General features: G+C 38.6%; 1 pseudogene; it reads right to left on the bottom strand.

The window, feature by feature from the left end:
- Positions 1 to 1,497: 1,497 nt before the first annotated feature.
- The window catches only part of LOC136322546 (eukaryotic translation initiation factor 3 subunit E-like), a 40,938-nt pseudogene continuing 27,369 nt past the window's right edge, over positions 1,498 to 15,066 (bottom strand).

Raw genomic sequence — 15,066 nt, 5'->3', positions numbered from 1 at the left:
AACTCTATGTAAAGCAGACATAAGAAGACTCTCTGAAAGGCAGAGGAAAACAGATGGGCTAGGGACCTCAGGACCTGAAGAATGACATGGAGTGGATGCCCTGGCTTTTCTTTTTACCTCACATACCCTGGACTGGATGTTGGAGAAGTGGGAAAACTGGAAACACCAAATAGTACAAACGAAAAAGCCTCTGGAAAGCCAAAGATCTAGGAAAGGAGAAAAAGGCAGCCTCACAAGACAAAAAAAAATTTTGACAGTAACTGCCGTACTCCAGCCAAGCAGCCCACCTCCACCACCACCAGCCAAGGAGCGTGGCAACCTGGACTTGCATCACCTCCCTACAGGGCTGGTATCAGTGGAGCCCTCCCCACCCCGAGCAGCCCAGCAATAATGAACCCACAAACACACAACAGGGTGTCAATGGAGTCCCAGTGGAGGACTCGGACTTTTCCCACCAGTATAAAGTCTGAGGAGGATGCTAAAACAGAATATTTCAATATGATCTAAAGTCTCTCATAACTTGAGTGAGAAAAGACGGTAACAGATGCCAACACTGAGATGACACAACGTTGGAATTATCTGACCAGGATTTTAGAAAAGCCATCATAGGACATTTCAAAGAACCACGTAAACATGTGTGAAACAATTGAAAAAGAATATTAACCCTATGCAGATAAATAAACTATATAAAGAAAAACCAAGTACTGTAAAAATTTTAGAATTTAAAAAAAATCAGCTGAAGAAAAACTTTTAAGATGGCTTGACAACATGCAGCCCCATGTTTACTGCAGCATTGTTTACAATAGCCAAGATCTGGAAACAGCCCAAATGCCCATAGGTGGATGAGTGGATTAAAAAACTGCGGTACATATACACAATGGAATACTACGCGACCGTGAAAAAAAAGGAAATCTTACCTTTTGTGACAACATAGATGGACCTGGAGATTATTATGCTAAGTGAAATAAGCCAGGCAGAGAAAGAAAAATATCATATGACCCCACTCATATGAGGAATCTAATGAAAAATGTGCACTAAGGAACGGAATAGAGGCAGAGGCGAGGTCAAAGGGACCAGAGGGAAAGGGTAAGAGAGGATGGGATCAGAGAGGGGAAAGGGATTAGTGAAATTATGTATACATAACACAGAGGCAAAGAGAGCAGGACAGCAAATCCTGGAGGCAAGGGGGGAGGGTGTTGGGGGGAGGGGGTATCCAGGGGAACACGGAGGTGGGGGGACAGGGAGATATATTTGATGGGACAATTGAATCTATGTAAACACAATAAATTTAAAAAAAAAAGATGGTTTGACTGAAGAATGGAGAAGACAGAGGAAAGAATCAAACCTGTTTTTTTTTAACTAAACAGCCAACTTTATTCAGATCATCTAAAAATCATACTCAATATGTTGTTTCTAAAATGTATGACACCCTTTATATACATATAATGGTTTCATTATTTCATCTTTATAGTTTTTTTATCTTTTCTTTACAATTCTTCAGTATAAGCCACAGTCTTGAGTTGCCCAGTTAGGAACCTCTGACCTACTACTGATCTGGTTAAGTTGCTTCTCAGTATTCAAAGCCTACATCTGACTTCTGAATGAAAGGCTTTTGGTCTTTTTAATTACTTGTCGATAGGGTGAGACTGTACTGCAACCCACAACCACATGGCCTAATTTAGAATTAACCCTGGCATCCAGTCTTGCGCTTCTAATCAAATTTACAATTCACCTTTCAGCTTCTTCTGAAGTCATGTTAAGTTAATCTGCCAACACGTTAATGCTGATACATTGGTGGAGGTGACAAAAAGTCTCAGATATAGAGAGATGGGCATTTTATTTTTTCTTTGTGTGCACGAGACAGAGAGACAGAAAGAGAGAGAGAGAGAGAGAGAGAGAGAGGGAGAGAGAGATAAAAAGTATCAACCCGGATGTGAGGGCGATCTGGCTGCGACATCTGTCACCCCATTGATCGCCAGGGTTGATTCGGCTGATCTGGCTGGCTAGGCGGGTGTCCCCTTCCTCCCTCACCACGCCATGTGCGTCCCTCCCGAAGCTGCATGCTTGGTCGAAGAGGACGACCTTCCCCGCTAGAGGAGAGGACCGTTCTTCGGTCAAGGGTATACGAGTAGCTGCGCTTCCCTGCTAGAACCTCCAAAAACCATCAACCCGTAGTTGCAGCACTTCAGTTGTTGTTTATTGATTGCTTCTCATATGTGACCTGACCGGTGCTTCAGCTAGAGCCAGTGACCCCTTGCTCAAACCAGTGACTGTGGGCTCAAGCCAGGGACCTTGGGATTATGTCGATGATCCCACACTCAAGCCAGCAACCCTGTGCTCAAGCTGGTGAGTCTGCACTCAAGCCGCATAAGCCTGCTCTCAATTCGGTGACCTCAGGATTTTGAACCTGGGACTTCAGTGTCCTAGGTCAATGGTCTTTTCACTGCACCACCACCGGTCAGGAGAAAATGGAATTTTCAATGAGATCCTCAAGACAGCCACCAAGAATAAGTCATTCACAGCACAGATTCACATTCCCTCAGCTTTTTCTGAGTCCCATCAAAGTCAAAGTTAACATACAACAAACTTTGTGATTGTGTCTTTATATGTGTAAGACCCCTGCTGGATAACTTTGACTAGATCTTTTAGCACCTGCTGGTGTTTGTGAACATCTTTGTTTGTTATGACTGTTATAGACAAATAGCAAAGAATATGTGGGCATGTCAAAGGAAGAGATCAATAGGGTTATCACACTCTTTGGGGTAGTTGAAGAAAATAAAGAGACCAGTGAACGAATTATGTTCACTGTGGAAGAAACTGGAGGGAACTCACAGAATTATTACTATGGTCTCTTTTAACTGTGTAAAGTCTTCCATGGCTGCATCCCAACTCTGCATTAAGATTTCAGAGGCCAGTTTTCTCCAGAGTGAACTCAAAGCATTTTTATCCATCACTGGAACCTATATTATAAACAAATATTCTGCCATTCCAAAGTAATTCCCACATTCATATCGAAATTTTGCATACCCATAGAGTATATCTAAATATTCTTGCCTAAAACCATGCTTGTCTGGAAGGTAGTCAAACAGCATTGACCATCTCTGGCTGACTGTATTTGCTTTGTAATTTCTGGGTCTTCAAACATCTTCACAATTGGCTCTGTTTCTGTCTGAAACTGTTTCAGTTGTGCAACAACTGTGGGTTTTTTTTTCTTTCAAAGCATAAGGAAAATCATCAAAATAAAGGTTTTTGGGTATATCCATACCAAAGTCTATCACTGTTGGTATCACTAAAAAGATCCAGTTTTCCTATAATAATTGCTTTTCATTATATATCTCCTTTACATAGAGAAACTCAAACAATGAAAGATTAAAGGCAGATCCATACAGCAGAGAGAAAAAAGACCAAAAAAATAAATACCCTCTTCCCAAACAAAACAAATACCTGGAGTCTCAGGGCTATATGGATTATAACAGAAGATCTAATATTTGTGTTATCAGAGTCCCTGAAGGAGAGGAGAATGATGTGGGGATGAAAAAGGTATTTGGAGAGATAATAGCTGAAAATGTCCCAAATTTGGCAACAAACGTAAATTTACAGATTCCAAAAGCTGAATGAATTCCAAACAGGATAAACCTGAAGAAATCCATGCCAAGAAATAGCATAAGCAAACTTCTGTAAACTTTTGTGCATCAAAGTACATTATGAAGAAAGAAAAAAGGCAACTTACAGAATGGGAAAAATATTTGCAAATCATATCTTTGACAACAGTCTAGAAGTCAGAACAAGTAAAGAACTCTCACAACTTTTAGCAACAGGAAGACAAACAACCCAATTAAAAAATGGAAAAATAGCCTGACCAAGTGGTGGTGCAGTGGAAAGAGCGTCAGACTGGGATGCTGAACACCCAGGTTTGAAACCCCGAGGTCACCAGCCTGAGCGCAGGCTCATTTGGTTTGAGCAAGGCTCACCAACTTGAGCCCAAGGTCGCTGGCTTGAGCAAGGAGTCACTCGGTCTGCTGTAGCCACCTCCCTCCCTCGGTCAAGGCACATATGAGAAAGCAATCAAATGAGAAACTAAGGTGCCACAATGAAGAATTGATGCTTCTCATCTCTCTCCCTTCCAGTCTCTCTGTCCCTATCTGTCCCTCTCTCTGTCTCTCTCTGTCTCTGTCATAAGAAAAGGGCAAATGAGTTGAATAAACATTTCTCCAAAGAATATGTACACATGTTCAGTGAGTAAGTAAAAATAATTTCTTTCTCATTAGTCCTTAAGGAAAACAAATCAAAACCACAATCAGATACTACTTTATACACATGATGATGGCTATTTTAAGAAGTTGGGGTAGAATAGTAAGTGTTGACAAGGATATGAAGAAATTAGAATCTTCATACATTAGTGGTAGAAGTATAAAATGAAACAGTCACTGTGAAAAACAGTTTGCCATTACTAAAATAGTTAAACATAGAATTAACTCACAGCCCAAAATTCTACTCCTAGGTATATATCCAAAAGAATTGAAAAGAGGTACTCAAATAGTTATATAAGAATGAATGTTCATAATAGCATTATTTGCAGTAACCAAGAGGTAGAAACAATCCAAATGTCCATAATGGATTGATGAATAAATAAATATGGTATATCCATACAATGGGATAGTATATAGTCAGAAAAAGAGATGATGTGTTGATATAGACAAATGTTACAATGTGGATGAACCTTGAAAACCTTATGCTAAATGAAAAAAGTCATGACTCCAGAGGATGGCAACAGAGTAAGTGGACACTCCAATTCCCACCTCCCAGAACCAAAGTGGATTACAACTTAACTTGGGAACAATCATCTTGGAAAAACCAACTTTGGATTAAACTAAGAGGAATCTATAACCAAAGATCACCAAAGAAACCACACTGAGACTGGTAGGAAGGGATATGGAAAGAGCTTCCATGCTCCCAGGTGCAAGTGGAGGCCTGAAGGGACTCTCATGGCAGGGAGGGTTGCCCAGAGAGCTGTGGGTCCTCAGTCCCAGGACCAGAGCCCCAGCCTAGAGCCCCAGAGACTAGAAGAAGTGTACAAACCATATTTAGTTGAAAGAAGAACTGGGTTACTGTTTGCGAGAGGGAGACAGAACTCTCAGACCCAGGCTCCATCTTAAAGGGACCACACAGAAAACCTCATTCACAGCCACTTACCTGGGGCTCCGTGAGTGGGGAGTGCTGAGAGGACTGGAGTCGCGAGAGGAGAGTGTAATTTTGGAGGCACAGGGAGAGACACTGTGGGAGACCGTCACTCTAACTCCTTTGCTGCTGATTCACTCCCCAAATCTAAAGTGGCCATTTTTCCTGGGAGAAGCAACACCAGCAAAGGGAAACAATTACCCCACCCACAGGAGGTTTTTCTACTCCAGTCAGAGCAAAGAGTTGCTTAGAAGCTACACCACCCTACCCCATGCTGCTGAGTACCCCCAAGGGGCACGTGGGCCCAGCTGCAATGGTGGCTGTCTCGTACTCATGGCAGCAGAGGTGGCACTCAGTCAGCGCCTGTGTGCCCTGCAGTGCCTGCACATGAACATCAGAGGAGGTGGCGGCAGGCAGTGGGCCAGTGAGCTGACCACACCTTGGGAACACAAAGGCCACACCTACTGGCCAAGAGTAGATAAAAGTCAGCCTAGGAGTGCAGTGATATTTACAACAGCATCTGGGCCCAGCAGAGGCAGCCACAAATTCTGGATCACCTGTAGCTCCAAGAAGGTTGCTAAGGGTCAGTCATAGGCAGTGACCCCCACTGGTCTGCAGCAGGTTCTGGCCAGGGAAGCCCAGGACTGGCACATCCAGTGGCCAGATATGGAGAGCATCAGCTCAGAACCTAAAACCCTTGTTAGAGTGGTATCTTAAGGAAGGAATCCTCTCACCTGACCCAGCTAAGGCATAGAAAATGCTGACACAAATAGCAAAAAGTGCAGTAGCAGCAGACAAGTAGCCCACAGTGGATTACAAACAACAGCTGATGCCAACCCAAGAAGATCTAGAAAAAATACAACTGGAAGCTAGAAGCAGACAACACCAACCCTATACTCAGCTAGCTACACAAACAGCACACTTAAAAAAGCAGTCTATACACAGACAAAATAGGAAGACAGAGAAATGCAATCCAAATGAATCAACAAGAGAAACCCCCAGAAAAAGAACTGAATGAAATGAAAATAACCAAGATACCAAATGCAGAGTTTAAAATAATGATTGTTAGGATGTTCAAGGATCTTAGAGCAACAATGGACAGATATAATGAGCACTTATAAATAAAGAGATAGCAAGCATCAGAAAGGACATTGATATTATAAAAAAGAATCAGTCAGAAATAACAAATACAATATCAGAAATGAAGACTACACTAGAAGGAATTAACAGCAGGCTGGATGAAGCAGAGGATCAAATTAGCTATTTAGAGGACAAGATAAATGAAAGCACAGAAGCAGAACAGCAAAAAAAATAGAGGCTCAAAAAGTCTGAGGAAACTCTAAGAGAGCTATGTGAAAACATGAAGAGAAACAACATTAGCATCATATGGGTTCCTGAAGAAGAAGAGAAGAAACAAGAAATAGAGAACTTGATTGAAGAAATCATAGCTGAAAATTTCCCTAAATTGATGGAAGAAAAAGTCACACAAGTTCAAGAAGCACAGAGAGTCCCATTAAGAGGAACCTAAAGAGACCACACCAAGACACATCATAATCAAAATACCAAAGTAAAGAGATAAAGAAAGAATATTAAAAGCTTCAAGAGAAAAGCAGTCAATCACCTTACGGGAGCCCCCATAAGGATGACATCTGACTTTTCAACAGAAACACTTGAGGCCGGAGGGAATGGCAAGAAATATTCAAAGTAATGCAAAACAAGAGTCTACAACCAAGACTTCTTTATCCAGCAAGGTTATCATTTAAAATTGAAGGAGAAATAAAAAGCTTCCCAGACAAAAAAAACTCAAGGAATTCATTACAACCAAACTAATGCTGCAAGAAATGTTAAGGGGCCTGTTGTAAACAGAACAAAGGGAAAAAAATCGAGAAAAAGAGAAATGTAGATTTAAAGAATAAAATGAATAAACAACTACATATTAATAATAACCTTAAATGTAAATGGATTAAATGCTCCAATCAAAAGACATAGGGTAGCTTCATGGATAAGAAAACAGGGCCTGTACATGTGCAGTCTACAAAAGACCCACCTCAAAACAAAAGATATACATAAACTGAAAGGGAAGGGATGAAAAAAAATATTTTATGCAAATGGAAATGAAGAAAAAAGCTGGGGTAGCAATACTTATATCTGACAAAATAGACTTTAAAACAAAGGCTATAGTAAGGGATAAAGAAGGTCACTACATAATGAAAAAGGGAGCAATCCAACAGGAAGATATAACCATTATAAATATCTATGCGCCTAATATAGGAACACCTAAATATATAAAGCAGACATAAAGGGCGAGATCAACAGCAATACTGTAATAGTAGGGGATTTTAATACCCCACTAATATCAATGGCTAGCTCTTTGATATAGAAAATTAATAAAGAAACAGAAGCCTTAAAGGACACACTAGATCAACTAGATTTAATAGATATCTTCAGAACCTTTCACCCTAAAGCAGCAGAATATACATTCTTTTCAAGTGCTCATGGTATGTTCTTTATGATAGACCACATGTTAGGACACAAAACAAGTTTCAATAAATTTAAGAACATTGAAATCATATCAAGCATCTTCTCTGATCACAATGGCATGAAACTAGAAATCAACTACAATAGAAAAACTGAAAAACATTCAAACACTTGGAGACTAAATAGTATGTTATTAAATAACAAATGGGTTAACAATGAGCTCAAGGAAAAAATCAAAATTTTCTTGGAACAAATGAAAATGAACATACAATAACTCAAAATTTATCAGATACAGCAAAAGCAGTCCCAAGAGGAAAGTTCATAGCATTACAGGCATATCTTAAGAAGCTAGAAAAAGTTCAAATAAACAACATAATCCTGTATCTAAAAGAACTAGAAAAAGAACAGCAAGTAAAGCCCAGAGGAAGTAGAAGGAAGGAAATAATAAAGATCAGAGAGGAAATAAATGACACAGAGGCTATAAAAACAATACAGGAGATCAATGAAACCAAGAGCTAATTCTTTGAAAAGGTAAACAAGAGTGATGAACCTTTAACCAGACTCACCAAGAAAAAAAGAGAGGACTCAAATAAATAAAATTAGAAATGAGAGTGAAGAAGCAGAAATACAAAGGATTGTCAGAAAATACTATGAAGAACTGTATGCCAAAAAACTAGACAATCTAGGTGAAATGGACAAATTCCTTGAAACATATAATCTTTCAAAAATCAATCTAGAAGAATCAGAAAACCTAAATGAACCAATTGCAACAAATGAGATTGAAACAGTTATCAAAAAACTCCCAACAAACAAAAGTCCTGAGCTAGATGGCTTCACAGGCAAATTCTTCCAAATATTCAAAGAAGAATTAAATCCTATCCTTCTCAAGCTATTTCAAAAAATTCAAGAGGAGGGAAGACTTCAAAGCTCCTTTTATGAAGTGACCATAATCCTCATTCCAAAACAAGGCAAAAACGCTACAAAGAAAAAAACTATAGGCCAATATTCCTGATGAATTTATATGCTAAAATTCTCAACAAAACCAGATCCAGCAATACATGAAAAAAATCATACATCATGATCAAGTGAGATTTATTCTGGGGAGGCAAGGATGGTACAATATTTGCAAATCAATCAATGTGTATCATTACATAAACAAAAGGAAGGAGAAAAACCACATGATAATTTCAATAGATGCAGAAAAAACATTTGATGAAATCCAACACCCATTTATGATCAAAACTCTTAGCAAAGTGGGAATACAGGGAGCATACCTCAACATGATAAAGGCCATCTTTGACAAACCCACAGCCAACATCATACTCAATGGGAAAAAATTAAAAGCAATCCCCTTAAGATCAGGAACAAGGCAGGGGTGCCCCCTTTTACCACTCTTATTCAACATAGTACTGGAAGTCCTAGCCACAGCAATCAGACAAGAAGAAGAAATAAAAGGCATCTAATTTGGAAAAGAAGAAGTAAAACTATCATTATTTGCAGATAATATGACACTGTATATGGAAAACCCTAAAGTCTCAGTCAAAAAACTATTGGATCTGATAAATGAATTCAGCAAGGTGGCAGGATATAAAATTAATATTCATAAATCAGAGGCATTTTTATATACCAACAATTTCTCTCAGAAAGAGAAATTAAGGAAACAATCCCCTTTACTATTATTGCAACAAAAAAAATTAAGTACCTCAAAGTAAATTTAATCAAGGGGATTAAAGACTTGTACTCAGAAAATTATAAAACATTGATAAAAGAAATCAAGGAAGATACAAACTAGTGGAAGCATATATCATGTTCATGGATAGGAAGAATAAACGTTATTAAAATGTCTATATTACCCAAAGCAATTTATAAATCAATGCAAACCAATTAAAATATCAATGACATACTTAAAAGATATAGAACAAATATTCCAAAAATTTATACGGAACCAAAAAAGAACTCGAATAGCCTCAGCAATCTTGAAAAAGAAGAATAAAGTGGGAGATGTCACACTTCCTGATATCAAGTTATGCTACAAGGCCATTGTACTCAAAACAGCTTGGTACTGGCATAAGAACAGGCATACAGATCAATGGAACAGAACAGAGAACCCAGAAATAAACCCACACCTTTATGAACAATTGATATTTGACGAAGGAGATAAGAGCATACAATGGAGTAAAAACAGTCTCTTTAACAAATGGTGTTGGGAAAATTGGACAGCTACCTGCAAAAAAGTAAAACTAGACCACCAACTTACACCATTCACAAACATAAACTCAAAATGGATGAAAGACTTAAATGTAAGTCGTGAAACCATAAGCATCTTAGAAGAAAACATAGGCAGCAAGCTCTCTGACATCTTTCGCAGCAATGTATTTGCTGATTTATCTCCACGGGCAACTAAGTGAAATAAAAGACAGGATAAACAAATGGTACTTATCAAACTAAAAAGCTTTTGCACAGCTAAAGACAGTATGAACAAAATAAAAAGATAAACCACACAATGGGAGGATATATTTGACAATATGTCTGATAAGGGGTTAATAACCAAAATTTATAAAGAACTTATAAAACTCAACACCAGGAAGGTAAACAATCCAATCAAAAATGGGCAAAAGAAATGAATAGACACTTCTCCAAAGAGGACATACAGATGGCCAATAGGCATATGAAAAAATTCTCAACATCACTAATCATTAGAGAAATGCAAATTAAAACCACAATGAGATACCACCTCACACCAGTCAGAATGGTGCTCATTAACAAAACAACACATAATAAGTTCTGGCAAGGGTGTGGAGAAAAGGGAACCCTCTGGCACTGCTGGTGGGAATGCAGACTGTTGCAGTCACTGTGGAAAACAGTATGGAGATTCCTCAAAAAATTAAAAATGGAACTGCCTTTTGACCCAGCTATCCCACTTTTAGGAATATATCCTAAGAATACCAAATCACTGATTCAAAAGAAGAAATGCACCTTCATGTTTATTGCAGCATTGTTTACAGTGGTGACGATGTGGAAATAGCCCAAGTGTCCGTCAGTGGACGAATGGATTAAAAAGCAGTGGACGAATGGATTAAAAAGCAGTGGTACTTATGCACAATGGAATACTATGTGGCTGTGAAAAAAGAAGGAAATCTTACCTTTTGCCTCAACATAGATGGACCTAGTAACTATTATATTAAGTGAAATAAGCCAGGCAGAGAAAGAAAAATATCATATGACCTCACTCATTTGAGGAATCTAATGAACAATGTGAACTGAGGAATGGAATAGAGACAGAGGTGGGATCAAAGGGACCAGAGGGAAAGTGGTCAGAGGGAAAGGGGATGAGAGGATGGGATCAGAGAAGGGAAAGAGATTAATGAAATTATATACACATAACACAGCGTTATAGAGAGCAGGACAGTAAATCCTGGAGGGAAGGGAGGAATGCTGGGGGAGGCACAAAGGGGGTGTCGAGGGGAACACGGGAGTGGGTGGGGAGATATATTCAGTGGGACACTTGAATCTATGTAAACACAATAAATTAAAATCAATAAAAAAAATTTTTAAAGTCACAAGACATCACATATTGAATGATTCGATTTATATGAAATATACAGAAGAAAAAAATCCATTGAAACAGAGAGCAGATTAGTAGTGGCCAGCAGAAGGTTGTGGAGTAACTGCTTAGTGGGTACTGAATTTTATTTTAGGGTGATGAAAATGTTTTAAAACTAGATAGAGGTAGCATTCTGAATGTTCTATATGCTGTTGAATTATACACTTTAAAATAGTAAATTTAATGTTACAGTATACAAATTTAACCGTATCAAAAAATTTCTGATTCTTATCATTATAATATGAATATCTTTATGTCTTTAGGCTAAGGAAATATATACTAAAGTTTTTGGGAGAGTAAAAGATCATGATGTAATAATTTAGTTCAAGAAAAAAATAATAGAGAAAATTATGAAACAAGTTTGGTAAAATGTTAACAGTTGGTAAATCTGGGTGAAGCCATATAGGAATTCTTTGTTGGAAACTTGCTGTAAGTTTGAAATTTTTAAAAATTATTTATTAATTTTAGAGAGAGAGAGAAAGACAGAAACATCAATTTGTTCCTGTCTGTGCCCTGACCGGGGATCAAATCCATACATAGCCTTTGTGTATCAGGATGACACTCTAACCAACTAAGCTATCCAGCCAGGGCTTTAACTATGTTTTTTAGCATGCAAGCAGAAAAATGTGAAAAGACAAGCTCATTGGTGGGAGATGTTAATAATGGGGGAGGCTATGCATGTGGCAGGGGGCAGGGTTGTATGGGAAGTCTCTGACCCTTACTCTCAGTTATGCCGTTGGAAAAAAAAAGACAAGCTGAAACTACTAGGAAATCTATGCTACAATTATGGCTGACAAAGGACTAGTATCCAAAATATTAAAAAAAAATTTTTTTTATTAAGTGAGAGGTAGAGAGGCAGAGAGAGAGGGTCCCACATGAGCTCCAACTGGGATCCAGCCGGAAAGCTCTGCCCAGCTGGGGCTGCTGTTCCATTGCTTAGCAACTGAGCTATTTTAGCACCTGAGGCAAGGCCATGGAGCCATCCTCAGTGCCCAGGGCCAACTTGCTCAAACCATTTGAGCCATAGCTGTGGGAGGGGAAGAGAGAAAGAGAAGGGGGAGGTGTGGGATGGAGAAGCAAATGGTTGTTTTTTCTGTGTGCCCTGACTGGGAGTTGATCCTGGGACTTCCACACACCAGGAAGATGCTCTACTGCTGAACTAACCAGTCATGGCTAGTATCCAAAATATATAAAGAGCTTCTATAAATTAACAAGAAAAAGATAACCTAATAGAAAAATGGGCAAAAAAAACCGAACAGACATTTCACAGACAACAAAATATAACCAACAAACATGTTAGAAGATGCCCGACCTCATTAGCATAGGAACAATACAAATTATAATCATAATGAAATACCATCTTACACCCACTACATTGACAAAAATGAAATCTGACAATATTAGATTTTGAAGAAGATTCAAAACAATGGAGCTGTTAGTATATTGCTAGTAGGAATGTAAAATGGTACAGTCACTCTGCAGAGCAATTTCGCATGATCTCTTAAGCTGAAGAGGTATATATCCTTCAAGTCAGCAGTTCTATTTCTAGATATATTTGTTCAATCAGAAAAAATTCTTGCACATGTACACAATGGATTATGTTCCACAATGTTTGTAGAATCATGCTTATATTAGGAAAACTTAGCAACAATTCAAATGCCCCATAAATAAGGAATGGATAAATATATTTGTATAGCCCTGACCGGGTAGCTCTGTTGGTTAGAACATCATCCTAATACACCAAAATTGTGGGTCCAATCCCTGTCAGGGCACATACAAAATCAATCAATGAAAGCATGAATAAGCGGAGCAACAAATCGATGTTTCTCTCTCTTTCATTCTCCTTTCCTCTCTTACTAAAATGAATAAGTTAAAAATATATACAAATATATATTTACATAATTATAGAGTAGTGAAAATGAATGAATGAGAGCTACAAATATTGGATGAAGTTTATAGCATGATGGTGAATGGTAAAGGAAAGTTTCAGAAGAATACTTACACTATGATATCATTTAAATAAAATCCAAAATCATGAGAAATTAAAGTTTGTGGATACTGTAAAGAAAAAAGAAAAAATAATAAGTAGAAAATCCAGGATAGTGGTTACTATGGGGGAAATGAAAGTAGAGGAATATGATCAGGAGCAATACATTGCTCAATGTATTGTATGATCAACTGAATACAGGCGGTCCTCGGGTTATGACACAGTTCCGCTCCTACGACAGCAATATAACCTGAATTTTGGAGTAAGTCGAAACACCCTACCAGTGGTCGGCAAACTGAGGCTCGTGAGCCATATGTGGCTCTTTTTGGCTCCTTGAGTGTGGCTCTTCCACAAAATACCCCGTGCGGGCGCTACCACGATAAGGAATGTACCTACTTATATAATTTAAAAAATTTGGCTCTCAAAAGAAATTTCAATCATTGTATTGTGGATATTTGGCTCTGTTGACTAATGAGTTTGTCGACCACTGCACAGTAGCCTAAGTCATTTATCTAAATCATAATCTAAAACATAAAAACACAACTAAGCCACAGAAAAAGGAAAAGGACATAAATATACTGTACTGTACACTGTACTGTAGTAACAGAAAAAAATGACAAAAAATAGTATAAAAAATCCTTTTATTCCTATGGTTGGCTCACACACTGGAAAGGGCATTGCAAGGTAGGAGAGAATGACTTATTGGGAGGAGGAAGCTGGAGAGGCAGGAGAACCTGCAGAAGAACCTGCTGGAGATACTGGGTCAGGTGAATCAGGATTGCCTAAGGAACATGCAGAATATGCCGGAGATGATTCTACCTGTACTACAGGTGTTTGATCTCGAGAAGCAGCTGATATAGAGGGTACAGAATCTGTTGCAGGCCTCTCTACCTTCTTAAAGGATTGTTCCAGGCTTACTTTGGAAGGTTGATGACTTCTTCTCTTCCAAAATCCTCTTATAGCATTGCAGGGTATTCATGACAGCTCTGTAGACGTTACAGAATGTGTCGTCGCTGGGGTCCTCAGCCCGTAATTTTGCCAATCCATCCTCTACCATAGAATAAACTTCTGCCAAATTCTTGGTAGTAAATCTCTTGGGTTCTGGGGTTTCTATCTCTTCCTTCTTCAATCAGCTGCTTCTCCAGCTGAATGAGGTCCTCAGCAGACAGCTCCTCTCCATGTGATGCCAGTAGCTCTGTGACATCCATTGTGACGGCCTTCCTCTTCTTCAAAGCGCTGCCATCTGAAGACTCTGACTTTCGTTTAGGAGCCATGACAAGGGACAAAAAGTTACCCAAAAAAGCAACACAAATGGAACATTTGCGCTCGTAACAGTCCAAAATGGTGTAAGAAATTGTTCTGGGGGACACCAATTACCTCACTCTTATGCGGTGTTACTGCATATTTTTTTACCGCGTGCAACCTAACTAATTTGCCCATGTAGTCCATAAGTAAGATGCTAAAGGCGTAAGCTGAAACATTCACATCTCAATTTTTTAAAGTTTTTATGGGAGTGTTGTAAACTCAAAATGTTGTATGTCGAGACTGTTGTAACCCGAGGATCCCCTGTAGTAATGACTTAATTTTTAATCTCTAGGGTGAATTTATAATTTCTTATTACATAATTCTTTACACCTTTCTAAATGCATAAAATATGTTACAATAAAATATCAAAAAATATTTTCAGGTTTGGGTTGTCTTGTCTACTTGGGCAAATTCCAGGTACCATATGCATATCAGTCAGCCCACTTTAACTGTGCTGATTGATATCTGTGCCATGGCTTTAATGTGCAGACAGGAGGGTCATCGAAAAACACAA

Source organism: Saccopteryx bilineata, chromosome 2 (assembly GCF_036850765.1).
Source record: "Saccopteryx bilineata isolate mSacBil1 chromosome 2, mSacBil1_pri_phased_curated, whole genome shotgun sequence".
Taxonomy (NCBI): Eukaryota; Metazoa; Chordata; class Mammalia; order Chiroptera; family Emballonuridae; genus Saccopteryx; species Saccopteryx bilineata.
The sequence above is the reverse complement of the archived record's forward strand: the minus strand, read 5'-3'. Positions and strand labels throughout refer to the sequence as shown.